Source organism: Equus caballus, chromosome 17 (genome assembly GCF_041296265.1).
Source record: "Equus caballus isolate H_3958 breed thoroughbred chromosome 17, TB-T2T, whole genome shotgun sequence".
Lineage (NCBI taxonomy): Eukaryota > Metazoa > Chordata > Mammalia > Perissodactyla > Equidae > Equus > Equus caballus.
The window spans coordinates 93,669,567-93,686,097 of record NC_091700.1 but is presented as its reverse complement, the minus strand read 5'-3'; positions in this window follow the sequence as shown (position 1 = coordinate 93,686,097).

Genomic DNA, 16,531 nt, shown 5'->3' with positions numbered 1-16,531 from the left:
CTCTTTTCCTTTGGAGCTGCTTTATTTCTTTATGAGGTTTCATTAGCCTAAGCTGTAAGTTATTTTGCTGATCTCTGTTCTGGGAGAAACAACAAGTAGGAAAAAGCTCATGATAATACATTAACAGTGATAAAGAGAAAATACCTATCATATGTTTTGCATAATATTCGATCCTTTTAGGATACATGAAAATATCCTGGAATGACTAACTTATATCTTTAGCTTTAATTTTCTAGTGCATTTATATATGATTATATTCCAAATTCTACAACCAATGATTCATATGTCCTTAAATGAAACTCAAAGATATACTCAAAGTACTCTATATGAAACCATGAGGATTATAAAAATAGCGTAATTTTATTCTCCATAAATATCATTTATACATCACTTATATGACTATTTAAAATGAACATTATAACAAACATACTTTATATACATAGTAATACTGCATTGTGTTTTTTAATGTACAACTGGACATTTTCTGTGCTTTCAAAAATCTAATATAAGAATTTCAGAGTCTTTCCTTTCAAAACCATTCACAGATCACAATTTTAGTTTGTTCTTCCATTAAAAAAAAAATCAAAAACAAAAGCATGCAAACAAATTAATGGCACTCCTCAGATAGATCCCAAAGAGGTAATATTCAAAAAAGTGGGAGTCAGAAAGAAATAATATACTCATAGAGGTTTGTGTTTATTTAAGATTTTTATATTTTGTTCATCATGGATATTTTGCATTGATTTTCAGTTCTTAAAATGTAAATTAAACTAGTGTTTATCTTGATTACTGAGGGTTTTTTCGTTCCACCTTAAATATTATAGTTATTCCTGATCCAATTGAGTCCTAGTCTCGAACATGAACACAACCTCTTAACAAGTGTTTTATTATTAAAAATAATAAACACACTTAAAATGATTGTCTCTCTATTGTGAGAGAAAAAAGTACTAACTGAATTTTAAACCTCACATACATTAAAAGTTTGATTCTTTACTATTCTCTTACGCTTACTTCTCTAGCCAGTTTCTCTCCCAAATATTATTTTATTTAACCATAATTAAAATAACTATGCTTTAGAATTGTAGTTATCCTAAGGCTTTATTTCCAAGATCACATGCTGTGTTCCTTTCTCAGCTTCTTTATATTCCTATAATTCCTCCATCTGTCCAAATTCTTATCTAACACTTTCCTAAACTGCTGACTTCTACCCTAAAATATCTGATCATAGTATAACTGGGAAGATGTCTGAAACCTACACATTCAGAATGATGTTTTCAGAGAGTAAAGTTCTCCAGATGATTATCTTCCAAGTTGTTTATCGCTTTAATGAACAGTTATTTTATCAATTTCATTTAATTTCTTATGAAATATGCTTCACATTTTGCCTTGATCCTCCCATTTTAAAATTCAGTTTTAAGTCTTCAATCTAAGGCATGAATATTTACCACATTGCTAGATATCTCCTTTAGAATATCTTCGTGTAAAATTGTTGTTTTCCCCACGCGGCCATCTTTCTTCCCTTTAACATTTCCTCCCTAACCCTTTTCATACTTATTTTTCTCTTTCAATTTTGTTGCTGCTGTAAGAGACCAACTTTGGGACACAATATTCTTGGGAAGGAATTTAAGGAAGAGAAAAATAAGGCTAAATAAAGTAATAAAACTTTCTCAGGCCTGATTTCATCTTAAAAGCAAAGCCAAAACAATTCTCCTTGGTGTTTCTGTAACTCTCAGCCTTCACTCTTCTCTAGTCACTAAGGGTCTGCTGGGGCTTTCCATTCTATTTCATTGAATAAAAATTCATAAAGCTTCAACTTTATGATTTTCCATTAATTACTGTTCATTTCACAATTTCCAGTTTGCCACATGATGGCTCCTTAACTTGGGTATTATATTTCTGCCTGAATCCTGGATATTTTTCTTCTTTTGTTTGCCTTGAAACTTTAAAATTTTTAAACTGAAAACAGCATTTCACCTCCTCTTGTGAGATGCAAATCTTATTACATCTATCGCCAATGAAATGTGGATGGAAAATCCTTCACCTGTCTCCCAGACCCAATGCAGAAGAAGGAGGAGGAGGAGGAAAAGAGGAGAGGGAGAAGAAGGAGGGGGAAGAGGAGGAGGAGGAAGAGGAAAAGAGGAAGAAGAGAACACATAAAAAAGTACTTCTAAGTTGATTGGGAAAAAAATCATCAAAACTCAAAGAAATATGACTTAGCCATTCATGCAAATTTGCCATAGCTGTTGGTACTTAGTAAATCTGTGTTTAAATGTAAGTTGTTGTTCAAAGCACAGTGTATGAGACTTAAATAATTGAACCTGGCAAAATTCTTCTCGGATGATATAAAAAATAAAATTCTCCTTTTGTAGTCACTTGACATTTTCCTCTGTGTTTGAAAGGAATTAAGAGAAGGTATGTGAAAAACCAGTAGTAAAATATCAAAATCTTCATGACTAAACAAGCAGATTAATGATCAGAGGGAATAACACATTTCAGAATCCTTTTATCCCGTCTTTACCATGTGTCTAAGTCTGTGAATCGTGGTAACTGCTGGAATTGATCACAGCTGTAGACCTTTCATCAGTGGCACATGTTTCATCTGTTCGTGATGCAGATGGGGTTCATATATATTTTCTCCCTGTAAGTAACCTTTATTCGGTCTAATAAAAAAGGGATCCAATATTCTCAGCATTTAAACTCTATTCATCTCACTGATTCTGATATAGTTGTTCTTATTAACATTGCGTACTCCAGAGTACTCAAATTTTCCTATCTCTATTTTATTAATTGTCATGAACTTTCTGATTTTGAATGTGAGGATAAAAGGATCATCTCATATCAATTAAGATTTTATTTTCCCTTTAGTAAATTGCAGTGTGTGTGTGTGTGTGCATGCTATCTTGCATGGTGTGGACCTCGTTAAACAGACCCTGTGAGATAATAAATCTATTTGTTAAATTTTTTAAAAAACAGTAGTAAACAATAATAACAAAAGAAGGATCTGGTACCCATTCAACCCGATTAAAATCCTTGGCAGATTCCTATTTATAGCATGAAATAATTTAATGACCAATGGATATAAAATAAAGACTGTGTATATTTTTTCACACGTTCTTTATTTTTTTAAGTATATGAAGAAATATGTCTACTAGATGGATAATTTTCATTATATTTAACAACTTTTGAGTTGCTTAACTTTTGAACAGAATTTTGAATGTTTTAAAGATGGTAAAAGAAGTCTGTGGTAGTATCCAATGAGAATTTACTTCTGTACATTATCCGTTATTAATATATTGTATTTTGTTATAAATCTCTCTCATGATCACAATCAAACTAAACCCTCCTCCCTAAAAGGGAAAAGCTTTATGGTTTTTCTTGTGATGTTTTTCTGTTGTCTTTATCATTATTTTTCCCATTTAATGCTCCCTTCAGTTCAAATGAATGAAAAACTCCTGTAATTCAAGATACATCATCAACTAATCATGAGAGAGTAGATAAACAAAATATCAGATCCAATAACTCATTGGGAAAATATTTAGGGAAATAACCTTTTCAGTATATTAATTGGTAAGGTACAGAGTAAGATATACAAAATATAATATCTATTTATTGGTGTTTTTACTCTGTCAATTTGCTATAACCACTAGTAAGCACCCACACAGTAACAGTAACGTGAATGCAACTTGGATAATTAATCACAAGTACAGAGAGTTCGCTATTTAAAAATGGTAGCAGAGATGTAGTCTCCTCTTTTTTTTTAACTGGGGAGAATTCATCTTCTGTGAAGTAACAGGTCACTTGAGTAGTGTTTGTTGTCAGGCCATTAGGTTCCTACTGACCCAGGAGCAAGCTGAACTTGCCTCACCCACTCAGCAAACATGACTGACTTCTGGAAGCAGGTAGGCCAAGGTGCAACTCTTAAAGAAGCTGTCATCATGATTATTATTACTAGTAGTAGTATTTTATTTATTCTGGATTGAAGACCAGGGTAGAAGGAACTAAGTGTTTCAGGGTGTGTGTGAGTTGAGGAGGGCGCATGGGCAGTTCTGAAGCAGTCCCTGAATAGGGCTGAGAGCCATTTTCCAATCATTTGCCCTGGAATCGTGCTTTGTGCTGAAGAACAGTAAGTATGTGAGTGTGAGTGTGAAGGAAGAAAACCGTGTGCTGGAGTCCAAGAGCAGACATCATTGCACCATTGAACCATCCAGGGAGTCATGCCACAAGGGAAAGCATCCACAGGATGCTCCGCGGAGGGGTCCCCTTCAAAGACCAATGTCAGAACAGCAAGAAGTAAAGCCAGTTGTCGGCGTGGACTAAAGTTCCCAGTCAGCTCTTTGTGCATCACTACAAGCAATCCCTTTCTGCCTCAATAAATTCTCGGAGATTTAAGGATAACTGTGGGAAAGAGAAACTTCAAAAGGAAAATAGATGTAATGCATTGGGGTACTCGAACACCTTGCTACTAAAAATAATTCTGTGAACCAGCAGCTTCAGCAGCGCCTAGGAGCTTGTTAGAGATGAGAATCTCTGCTCCCCCATCAAACCTGCTGAAACAGCATCTGTATTTTAACCAGATCCCCTGCTTATTCATATAAATACAAAAACTTGAAAAGCATGACTAGCAATTAATTCGAAAAATAAAAGATATATTTCCTGTTTGTGGAATTAATCAAATACAATGCATGTAGATTATTTTTTCAGAAATGTGTATTTATGATTAGGTAAAATTGAAGTGGGTATAGTCTCTGCTCTTTATTAAGCTAATATTTTGTTAAGAAGTGACAGCAGTGATTTATTAGCTTTTGGTTATATTTGTAGAAGGTGGTGTTTTTCAAGTCTACTTAATTAAACAAATGCTACAAGTATATGTAAATACATTTCTGCCCAAATGATAGCACAGTTTTTCAAGGATGAAGGTAAGCAAATGTTATTTCCAGACTCTCAGTTTGCAAAAGAAGAAACCAATGACAACCCTGAAAGCCACCAGTTCACAAGCCTTTGCCGCAATAGGACAGAGAAGATGAACATGGTGTAGAGTGAGCACAGGTCATTTTCCCAAGGCCTCTGAGGCTGCCTGAGGGCAAATCACCAAGACAGGATCTCAGTCATGTTTTTCCCTGTGTGAATTGAAACTTGAAAATCAAAAGTCCATCCATTGGACAAAGAAGCAAGATGTTGATAAGAATTGATTCCACCTCAAAACCCATCTAATTAAAATAAAGCAAAGAATGATTAAAATTACTCTGAAGCATTCATTAGAGTATGTGCATCACACTGCTACAGAGAGACAGATGGTTGTGAATTAATGAAAGAAAGACACCAAAAAACACTGAAATTATTTCAGAATGAGTTTCCTAAAATATGGCATATGGTTGGAAACAAATTCTATGGTATGCTTGTTAAATCTATTAGGTAAATTCTTGCTTCAACTTGTTTCTCTTTATTCTCCCTCCTTCCCTTCCCCTCCCCTCCCCCATTCACCCCTACCCACCCTCTTTTGCTTTCTTTTCTACCCTCTCTTTTTTTTTTCTTCTTTCTACCCTCTCTCTTTTTCTTTCATTGTTGTGGCTTCCCAATCCAGTCTATAAGATTCATGTAGTCAAGAGGTACTAAAACTACTTATTGATCAATCTAACACCCCAAAAATGTGATGGTAATAATTACCTGTTGCCCTTCAACATTAATATCTACTCTTTTTCCTTCACCCTCTCATCTTTTACTTACTTCATTCTAGATGTCATGATAAATATAAAAAGCATTTTGTCTCCCAGAAATGGCATAACTCATGTGATATTTGTCATTTTGGTCAACAGAAGCAACAAAAAATATGTGTGCCAGCAAAGAGTTAGAGTCATTGGACTTTCAATTATAGAGGGTTTCTGAATTTTGTGAATCTTACATCTTTAAATTTTAGTTCAACAGAAGATATACGCTTGAAGCCAGAGTGCCCACTACCATAGTTGTAAGAAAAATGGCAATTAGTTCCCCATACAATGCTGTTTTATACATCCTAAATAGTTTTAATAAGTGTTTTTAGTGGGACACTCTCAAAATCCAGAATTTAGGGGAAAATACTCATAAAACAAGTATTTGTTTCAAACTTTCTACTGATCCTTTGATACAGAGGATATGACTGTTGAGAAGTGTCCAAGCTAGAATTAAGCAATATATTAACTGTTACTTTAGCTCTGAACTGCCCTGTTTTGTGTTAAACTAATTAATCTTTGAAGGAAGACACACAAATTACCACAAGACTTGACTTGAAATAAATTATTTGGGCTCTCAAAGCCATATAATCCACAGCAGTGTTGGCTACTTTAGACCATTAGTTTTCACCAAGACTTGCATTTCCTTGTCTTGTTATGTGTGCACATGTGAAAGCATATTTACGCATTTTCTGTAAGCCGTATTTCATTCTCTTCGATTCCCCTTGGAACTTCCCTTGTAACTTTGAAGAACATTGAGAATTACAATCTAAGAACTGAATTATGACCTCAAGAGCAAGGCCATCTGGATCAGTCTCATCTTTCACATCATGTAATAAGGGACTTAGAAGAATCCATAGCATGTACTAACTGTTATACATTATAAGCATTAGATATTATTATTACAACTATTGTTATATTATTAACAATTTTAATTGATACGTTATCTTTTAAAATGTGAAATTCTTTTCATAACTATGAATATTTTAAAAGTTGAAGGTGCAGTTTATATAATGTCTGCCAATCTGTCAATCAAAATATTCTTTGTGGCTTCAACATCAATTTTCCCTGATTAATATTTAAGAGAATTTATTGTTTGTTCTGGTTCAGACATAGAGAAAAAGCATTACTATCTTAATCATATAGTACTACGCTCTTGAAAAAAATAATCACTTTACTTTTATTATTTGTTTCAGAGTTAAATATTTGCAATTCCTCTAATATAAATTCAAAGTTCAGTTTTTCATAAGTCTAATCATATTTGCCATTTTCTCAAAGGTCATTTGTTTCTATAATCGATGACTTCCCATATCTCAAAATGATAAAAACATAGACATTTACTATTTGTTGAACATCGCCGTAATGCTAAACATTTTTATTATTAGGAATAAATAATAAAACTTTTATTACAATCAAATATTATAAGTGCCAGTATATTCTTATTGTATATAAGAAGAAGCTGAGGCTTAGAAAATTTAAGGAAAGCCAAGATCACACAGTTACGGGATTGGAACTGGGGAGCAAGGCGTGGGCATGGCCTCAGAGCTTCTGCATCACCTTCAAGGCCCCACTGTGGTCACTCTCTAATAAGGGTAGACAACTCTTTGCCTAAGCAGAGAGTAATAAGTACCACTGACACTTTCATATCACACTCCCTTTTTTCTATAATCTGCCATTATTAATTTTTTTGTTTTTCATAGTATTTTAATGACTCATAAAATTGTATGACATACAGTCTTTATATTTATAGCCAATCATTTTCCATATTAGATCGTTATTAGGAGTATTTTTTCCATTCTCAAATGTAGCACATTTCAATTTTTTCTAATGTTTAGCAATACTGTCTTCAATTAATTCTTCAGGGGAATATTTCTAATTTCTAAAGATCTTTTTATATGTTTATTTTTTCTCATATGTAAGATAATAACACTGTTTTTCTTATAAACTATCAACTATTTCTTAGAGGTTATTGGTAAGAATATTTATTACAATATTTCTCAAGACTGATACTTTAATAATCTTGTTGATCAACATAGCAACCGATATATTCTTAATTTCTTAGTTCATTAATAAAACCTATATGGAATGGAATAAAAAGTTGAATAACAGAAAGTAAATTGTTCTATCTCATACCTCTTACCTATGAAGCCGTCCCAGCTCTGATAAAAATCTTTCCTACAAGATGTCCCTCATTTCTACCTCCTTTTATTTCTTATGCAGCCAAATATTCTTTTCCAGGATTAGATACACATAGAAGGAAAGACTTTTTTCACGTATACTTTCATTCCTTCATTCCATATGAATTTATTGAATATCTATTTAATCAGTCCAAAATATATTTATTTAACCTTAATCTTGAGCAAGATACCATGCCAGGCACAGAGAAGGATGGAGTGAAAGTATAAGATTAGAAAAGAGAACAGTCTGATATTCTCCACATTTCACCTTTACTCCCAAAGCCTCTACTTACTGTTGATTTGTTCCGGATGTGACTTGATAGTCATTTCAATATGACATAGCCTCATATGAAAAATAAGTATCTCCCTGAGTGTCTGACTTACTACCAAGAAGAGATATAATCAGTGACGGAAATCAGCATCAAGGCATGCAGCTTGCATGTGATGTTTGCAGAGTGTTGAAACATAAAAAATATATTATACAAAAAATACATGACAAGAACATATGCATTGGCTTCAGGAATCTGCATTGTTTTGGATCTCATTTAGATCAAGCCTGCTTGTACTTCCTGATGACAACATTCTGCTCTCTCAGGCTGAATTCTCCCACAGTCTACCAGCAAGTAATACCCTTCTAAAAGCTGTGAATATACTTACTCTCTTGAATATCAATTACGTTAACACAGCAATCTTCATGGTCTCTAGTTGCCCATGAAACTGAGCCTAGAAATTCCTGTAGAACCTAGGTCACCTTCATACCAGCAGTCTGCTCAATCACCATGATACTTATGTATGGAAAGGTAGGCTTACTAAATTAGGAGATGCGTGAAAATGAAATGAGGTAACTGTCAGAGTACTTTTCTCTTTCCATTGCACTAACAAAATACAAAATATAAATGTTCCTAAAGAATTTGTGTATTTAAATACCTATCTCTCTTGGCAAAAGAAGAGAATCCATGCATTGTGCTTCAATTTTTTTGTGTGTGTCTTTTGAAATGTATTATCTTTCTTATTAATACAAGTTTGAGGCAATTTTATTAAAAAAAAGGAAAGAAAAAGACAAGGGATCTGTTTATCTATCTTTCTTTATATCTGTCTGTCTATCTATCTATCTTTCTATCTATGTATCTGTCTATCTATCTGTCTGTCTGGTCTCCTTTCTCACTAAAGGTACTCACTGGGCATCTGTCTGCATTTATACACAAAATGTACACATACACACAAGTTGACTTAAATTTTAAAAAAAATCTCCATGTTCTTTCTGACTTTCTGCATTTAAGCTCATGTCTCTTATCAGTGAAATGTCTTAAAATTATAATGGCCTATGACTAAAGATCAGTGCTGGGAAGATTCTGAAAATACCAAGTTCTTGACGTACATCATCTACACCTGGAACAGAGTAACTGAAACATTTGTGAAGAATTCTTCATGGAATTTATTATGCTTTACATCTAGAGAAATAAAAAACCATAGTCACTTAAAATGACTCAATGAAAAAGTCTCTGTCTCTTCTGAGTTATTTATCTGTCTGCGTGAATAGAGGCATGGATTCCAAAATAATAATCATTTGGGCCTGCAGAGGCACTTCTTAAAGTCACACTGTAGGGAATTATGAGCAAAATACCTAAAATACAAACAGAAACTGGAAGGATTAAAGGAATAAAAACAATACATTTTTCCTTCTTTAGTTTAGTGAAATCAATACAATTGACTAGAATAAACAATTCAAAACACAGAAGGTTATGAAATTTTTATACGTTTCTTAAAACATAGAAGTGTTACTTTAGCGTTTGAAGGACTTTAATTTTGTTTCTGTTGCCATCATTCTGGAACTGTGCTGCCTGGGACAAGGGAGTACATATAAATGAGTAATATACAACATGCATGTGTCTTTATTTGTACATTTATATATACTTATATATTAATGTTGTATGTATATGTCTTCATTTCCTCATTTATAAATCAAATATATGAAAGGACTACTATTTATATATCACTCTGAGGAAATCATGCACTCATAAATATTTTGAGTTGATTGATTAACACCACAGGGCAAAGCAGAGTGTCATTGAAAGCCTTAAAGTTTCAAGAAATATTAAGAAATATTACATATTAACTCCAGCCTGTTGTTTACAAGATGACTTATGATTCATCTCCCTCTCATGATTAGGACTTCCTTGAGGAATGGAGACTTCCACGTTCTCAGTACATACAGCAGTATGCACTATGGTCTGTTAAATGAAAATCATAAATCAATGATCAACTTACTTAATGAGAGATTACTGTACTACCTATCTAAATTTTAATAGATAATGTGGAAAATTTCTCATTGTAAAATATTGATTGTCTTAATGTTGTAATGACTCTGCTCTAATTAATCTCAAGGCAAGAGAGCTAATTTTGTGGGGTTTCATGTGCAAGACAGAGGTTTCTATTCAGCTTGTTCTAAAAGAAAAAAGGAAATTAAAAGGATTTAAAGTCAAACTTTTAGTCCATAATAAGACACACTGGAATTCTAACTGCATTAGGCCATTATTTTTTCTAATTTTCAAACTAGTACATCAAAATAATGAATCTCTGAGCTGGCCCCATGGCATAGTGGTTAAGTTCGGCATGCTCCACTTCATCAGCCCTGGTTCACAAGTTTGGATCCTGAGTGTGGGCCTACATCACTTGTCAGCCATGCTGTGGTGGTGACCCACATGCTAAATAGAGGAAGATTGGCACAGATGTTAGCTCAGGGCCAATCTTCCTCAAGCAAAAGATCTTAGCTCAGGGCGAATTTTTCTCGGCAAAAAAAATCAATCTCAACAAATACTGATGACATTTATTAACTTTAAAATCCAATTGTATTCATTTTTAGGCTGATGTACTTCCTTTTAAAAACTTTATAGGAAATAGTCTAAAATATTCAGGTGGTCTCAAGGTATTCAAGATTCTACCTAATTCTACCTAATTCTAATTGAAATCTAAACTTGTATTGATTCTAACTAAGGCTATACTTATAGACATAGCTTAACCCTGAATTCTGATATGTGAAAGACTTTCATTTTCCTTCTTTTAACTTGACCGGTTCTGCATTTTTACTAATTCCTGCATTTTATTAATATTTTTGTCTCCTTACTCTTTCACTTTATCTGCTACATGAATAATGATTGATGCTGCATCGAGATATTAAATGCATAAACAATTTCTTAAGCATATTGATATTACTTATAAGATTTATAATAGCATTTATAGTAGTTAGTGATATGCCACTAACACAGAGCATTTAATTTAGTGGGAACTGGGTATATTTAAAGACTAGTGTAAAGTAAGTGTAACACACAAAACTATTCTCTGCTTACTAATTCAATTTCTTACTACTTTAGTATCGAAACAATAGTCAAGAAGAATCAAGAGTAGAATGTACACCCTGGAAACATTTAGTTAGTCTCCTATCCCGGAACAAAGGTCACCATAGCTGATTCGTTCTGGAAAAGTTCAAGTAGTATTTTAACCGGTCCCTCCTTGGAGAACAAAATGCCCACAAATTATACTTCCTGAAGAGTGCTGTTTTTTAAATAATTTAGATACTTTGCATTTATGCCTCTTTTTTTTTGGTAAATACGCCTAATTCCTCTTTATTCTATGTTCAAAGTTGATTGATGTATTTACATGACAATTTTAAATACCACATACTTTGAATATGAGAATGACAAGCTTACTGCTTCCCTGAGATTACTTTCCCAAACCAGGAAACAAAAAATGACAAGTACAAGACAAAATGCTATTAACCAGCGTTGAAAACAAGAAAACTCTATCTTCTTTTCTCTCAAAAGTAAATTGAATGTGGGAGAGAAAAAAAATTAGTGAAAATAACGTAAAAACTTGTTAAAATGAGAGAGCATCATTCTTTGGCTTTTTGTGGTGTGACAAATGAGGACTTTGATGACGTAGAAATTTCAAATGGAAACTCACGCTGGATTTTTAAAAAGCAATGTAATTTTAACAGTATATTTCTTTCTTTATTTACAATTAGTCATCAATATAAATACTCTCTTGAATAAAAAAAAGAAGAATGATTGTTATATATATTTGATAAACCTCAAAAAATCATGTACCTTATAAAGATCTCGAAGTGATTGCTAATCATCGCATATTTAGACTATGTATTTATTTAATTGTGACAAGTGAAAAACATTAAATAAAATACATTCTATCTTCAGGGGAAACATTCCAATTAAAGGTAAGCATTTTATAAATGCTCAATATTTATTGTCATATTAAAAACAGCTCTTGTAATACCATGAAGTTTCACCGCCAAGGCCCCGGTGGAACTGTAACTGTTGTTGGAAACATGTTGTATTTTGCCTTTGGCAAACTCTTGTGCATTTGCTTTAACTGTAATAATCCATTATCTAGAGCTGAACTCACGAGTCCCGCTCAATGCTTGCAAATGTTTGCCACAAACAAAGATGGGAAGGAAAGTTCAATACACTAGCTGTTTTTCTTTCTTCTGATGCACAAAGGGATTAAATACATACATTGAAAAATCACATTTAGTTCTTTGAAGGTGACAAAAAATATTTTTAACTTGCTGTGTTTTTAGTCAGTAATTTGTATATTTAGTGATTGTTAAATAAATTCCTATTTTCTGCATTATCAGAATACTGAGAAGATTTGTTTTTACTGTTATCCACTATTACGCTGGCATCCTAAATTGCATTATATCCTTGTTTCTAATTGAACTTACTGTTTTATTGAAGACACTAATTTTTATAAAGAAAAAATGTCACATGCAAATGTATGTGCATTTATGTATTTTTCTTTTTTAACAAAAATGTGACCTTATTTTGAAACTAACATTTTTTGTCACTGTATTAGGGATAACTGTTCAGGTCTCTCTCTCAATAGGTAAATAACTATTTACCTCCTTTGTTTAAATCTTTGCTAAACTCAGTGATACTCCCCGGTTTCAATCATCTCTATAATGTTTTATTTTATTGGTTATTGCAAATACTACTGCAATAACCATTCTTTTATATAGGCATATAAAATTGTGTCTTTATTTCTATGAGATATATTTATAGACTAAGATTTATGGTTTAAAGGGTATGCCTATTTTTAAGTTCTAGTGAGCCTTGCCAGTTTATCTTCCAAAAGAATCATTCCTTTTACTATTCTCATTCAATTGGTGTAGGAGAACCCCCATTCCCCGCACACTTAGTAATAGAGAATGCTCTAGAGAAAGGAAAGAAGGAAAGGAGAGGGGAAAGGAGGGGGAGAACGTTGATCTCTCAACATCTCCAAATTTTGGAAAAGAGTGAAGCAATTTCGTCTGAGAGTTCTGTGGTGAGAGGAAGTGGGGTGGAGCTGGGAGTGGTGGATAAGGATAAATAAAATTAGTGAAGGGTTTGCATTGATCAATGTGCCTTAAAGCAAGTAACATGATTAAATCAAATTTTTCTACTTTATGTCCAAAACAGGGCAATTTATATTGTATTATACCATATCATTTATTACATACCATTACATTACATCGCATTTTATTATATTATGTATTATACATTATGTCATATTTGGGTATGACATTTTTCTGCTCAAAAGCATTTTGTGATCCCCTGGAATTTACAGAATCAAGGCTCAATTTTCTTATTCCAACGTTTTAAAGAGTCATCCGTGATTTAGTAACAATTTGTATTTATTCTCATTCTAGTCCATCACTCATACCCTTAGTGGCATCAATTATTTTTGAACATCTTCTGCTATTTTATGACTCTATTATCTGAAGTCATCCCTGAGTTTTCTCCTTCTTTTATTTTTGAACCACAGGCAAACCCTGCAAAGCCGACCTTTGCTATAAATCCTGGAATCTGAGCCCCTCCTTCTCATTGGAACCATCACAACAGCATCCTCATTGATTGTTCTCAGTGGAGATATCTCAGGAGCTTCCTCACTGGCTGTTGTCATTGGAAACATCATGGCAGCTTCCTTATTGGCTGTTCAGCTTCCACTGTTGTCACTCTAGAGCCAAACTCCAGAGTGAGACCCTAGTGTTCCTTTACGAACCGAATCGCATCATGTCACTTCTCTGCTCACAGAGCTCCAAGAACTTTCCAGTTCCCTCAGAGACAAAGACAAAGCCGTTACCCTGGAGTAGAAGGCATTGCAGGACACTTGATCCTGGCCAAAACGTCCACAAGACTCTTGATCAGGAAAAAGGTCATTGACATTTGGTGATGTCCAAAATCATTTGGCTTGGACCAAACATGCTCACGGACATTTTGGACAGGACCAAATGTCTGCTAATCCTGGAAGTCCTACATAATTTGACTCCTTTCCTCTTCTCTCTCCCATCTCCTTCCCCCTCACTATCTTACTCCAGCGCTACTGGCCTCTTTCTCTTTATCACACAGACATGCTCCTGCTCCCAGGCACTGGCACATGGTTTTCTTACTGCCTGGGACATTCTTCCCAAACAAGCTGCATGGCATCCTTCCTTTTCCTTCAATTGTCCGCTCAAATGTTACCTTACCTGTCAATATTTTATATAAAATTGCACCCTTCTCTCATCCTTCTGAAACTTCTTTATGTTTGGTAGAAGAGTTACTTTACACGTGGTGTATTTATCAATCATTGGAGTTTTTTCTGGCTCCTTTTCTGTTGGAATTTGAGCTCTCTGAGGATAGGCTTTTTAATTTACTTTCTGAGAAGCAGTTTTCCCAGTCCTAAGAATCAAGAAATCCAGCATCTATGCAGCCAGTAAACCTTTGCTGTAGGAATTTATGTGGTTTTTACCCATTGTTGATATGGCCTGAAATACATATCTCTCAATTTTCCTACCTTCTACTTTTCTTTAGAAACTCAGTGCAAATGCCATGTCTTCCATTAAGGCCTCTTTAATTCCCTCAGTTCTAATTAAATGTTCTCTCTGAACTGTTTCACAGTATTTTAAATTCCTCTTTTGGAATCTTTGACATTGTACCGTACTTTCAAGTTACTAACTACACGTATAGCTGTCTTTCCCAGTAGAATGTAAACTACTTTTAGTTATGGTTGGATCGAGGGAGGCAGTCTGCCATGGGCCCTGAGGGTCCCCTCTGTGTAGGTTTGCCAGATAAAATAAAGGATGCCCAGTTAAATTTAAATTTCAGATAAATAACAAATGCAATATTTGGAACACACTTGTACTAAAATATTTATGGCTGTTGAAATTCGGTGTAAATTCTAGGTTACCTCTGGGTTTTATTTCTAACCTTGCTTATAGCATAAACGTATACATAATTTCTTCCAGAAATTAATATAGGCAAATTCTCACAGACTGTAGCCCTCCATTTTAATTCCCTCCCAATACCTCTTCATACTGTGTTCCCTACAATCATTTATTTAGACAAACTGGTAAGAGTTTAGCTGCTGCTTAATTCACTTAAGATTTATCATAAACCTACTCTACAAGTCCTTCCCCCACCTCCACCACACATTCTCAATGAAATAAGCTTGCACTTTTTTCTCTTTAAGATCAATTGGAAAACAGGACAATGACATTTTTTAGGGTACTTGTGGCATTAGCGACTCCTTTTTCTAAATAACTTCTTAATTTGGAACATTTTAAATTTACAGCAAATTGCACCAGAATTCCCAGGTACACTTTACTCAATTCCCCCTAATGTCCTCTTAATCTCTATGATACATTTTTCAAAACTAAGCACTTAACATTGTCACTGGCTTTATTTGGACTTCTCCAGTTTTTTCCACTAGTGTCTATTTTCTGTTCCAGGATCCCACATGATATTTAGTTGTCGTGTCTCCTTAGATCCCTCTAGTTTGTGACAGTTTCTTTGTCTTCCTCTGTTTTTGATGACCTCCAGGTTTTGAAAAGTACTAGTCAGGTAGTTTTTAGAATGTATTTCAGTTTGGTTTTTTCCTGATGTGCTGAGAAAAAACTGGTACTTATAGCTATTATGATTATGCTGGCATTATATATATATATATATATTTTTGGTGAGGAATGTTGGCCCTGAGCTAACATCTATTTTTTTTCTCCCCAAAGCCCCAGCACATGCTTGTATATCCTAGTAGCAAGTCATTCTAGTTCTTCTATGTGGGATGCTGCCAAAGCGTGGCTTGATGAGTGGTGTGTAAGTCTGTGCCCAGGATCCAAACCGAGGAACCCCGGGCCGCTGAAGTGGAGCATGCAAACTTAACCACTATGCCACAGGCCAGCCCTCTGAGATTATATTTTTTTTGAGGAGAACACCACAAATGTCAAGGCCCTATGTCATCATATTTTAGCGTGAAATCAACATAACTTAGGGCCTGATTAACCTTGATCACATTATTGAAGTAGTTTGCCAGTTTTTTACACTATAAATGTAAAATTTTTCCCTTTCCATACTGATGATTCACTTTTATAGCCTGAACTACTAGTTTATGAACTACATTTTGGCCAAACATTTAGATAGAATTGAACTTTCTTTCAATTATACCATATTGATAGTTACATATCTATTTTCCTAAAGATTACTCAGCTTAAAATCTTCTCTAGACTAAAGAAACAAGGCTAGCATTGACACAATTAGATTTTTTAAAATATATAAGTAAAAACAAGCAAACACATAGCAATGGAGATTGGATTGGTGGTTACCATGGGGAAGCGGGAGAGGGCAA